The sequence below is a fragment of the Nannospalax galili genome, unplaced genomic scaffold (genome assembly GCF_000622305.1).
Source record: "Nannospalax galili isolate Female #2095 unplaced genomic scaffold, S.galili_v1.0 scaffold805, whole genome shotgun sequence".
NCBI lineage: Eukaryota > Metazoa > Chordata > Mammalia > Rodentia > Spalacidae > Nannospalax > Nannospalax galili.
This window is the reverse complement of record NW_008353486.1, coordinates 1,530,423-1,532,106: the sequence shown is the minus strand read 5'-3', so window position 1 is coordinate 1,532,106 and position 1,684 is coordinate 1,530,423.

Here is a 1,684-nt window from a genome sequence, read left to right as displayed (position 1 = left end):
TATATATATATATATGATAAAGCCCTTGTGACAGTAACGTACAAGAATTTCTTATAAATCAGTAGCAAAATGCAAAAGCCATGAATTTTAATGATGGGCATAAGATTTGAACAGACAATTCATGAAAAAAAAACTGAATGCAAATGAGCATGTGCAATGTGTGTGCTCAAGCTTCTCAGTCATCAGGAAACTACATATTAAAACCATAGTGTGTTTTCATTTCAAACCCACTCTAGCAGCTAAATTAAAAGCCCTTAATATGGGTTGACTGGATCTCTCTTACATTTCTGGTGGTAAAAAATGGCACTACCACCTCAGGAAAACATTTGATGACTTCTGATAAACAAGACCTAACCTATGAACCACTGAGTCTATGTAGTTGTGAGTATTTACCCAAGGGAAATGAAAGTGTGTATCTAAAAGGAATGGGATGACAAAAAGCAAAGGATTTCCTTAACCAGAAGTACGGTTCTCTCTTTAAGAGAAATCCTCTCATTCCCCCAAAGGCATAAATTCAAACAGAAGCTGGTTTTAAAAATAAAATACATTTTTCTTATCCCTGTCAATAACATCAACAATCTTTCTCTGTGTCAAATGACAGGGACGTTTTTTCACTGATGTAACTCCTCTGAGCTTTAGAGAGTGGTGTGTGTGCTTAATTAATACATATTAAGCATTTCAGAACTATGCCAGACACATAATAAAGGCACACAAAAATGTTAGTTGTTATGACATCTTATCCTAGTGACCTTGCAAGAGTTTAGAGAGGCTTGGCTTGAAGCCATGATGGTTTGATAACTCACGGGAAGGCTCTAAAGTCACCTAAGTTCTCAGTCTGCTAATGTAGATTTTTCTTAGGCAACTGAATACAAATTATCTGCCAGAAATAAAGGAAAAGCTTCGATTCACTTCTAAAGACTGATCCTGTTGCCTTGGCAACCCTTAAGATGCTCAGAAAAGAGGCTAGGTACCGTGGTGCATGCCTGCAATCCTAGCATTTTGGAAGAGGGGATAGCAGGATTACAAGTTCAAGGCCATTCTGGGTTATGTAGCCAGACCCTTGTTCAAACAAACATAAACAAACTCCAAACCGTGCTCACAGTCACCCACTGAAACTCCAGAAAGTTGGTTCTGAGGAACACATGGGCAATGGACACTTCCACAGTTGTTCCAGCTAGACTTCACTTTCTTTCGTTTTGCAAGTTCCCATCTTGCATAATCTGAACTCTTCCAGGGTCAGCTGAGACAAAGAACGAAACTGCTTTGGCAACAGGACAGTCACTCTGCCACCCAAACCCGGAAGCGCTGAGGGTGGATTTGGTATGTTTTCGGGCAGAGCTGGAGCCAGTGGCTCATGTGACATCCTTGGGTCAGCTTTGGGTCTCTCTACGTTTTCCGTTGTCTTTCTCTAAGTAGGCTTCCTTTGATGACCCCTGTAGCTACACACTTACAGTTTGCTTGTTTCAGATCACAGAGAGAAGGGACCCATTCCTAGTCATCTTGTTCAGTGTCTTAGGGGCAACTCTGAAATTTGCTGATCAGGTCGAGGCTACAAGTCCACCCTCCAAGCCTGTGCTGTGGGTTGGGGATGAACCACACCAGCTGGCCAAGCCAGGCTTAGGTCTACCTTCAGGGAAAGAAACCGTACAGTTGTGTCTCATGCAGGTCCCCACCCCTACGCATG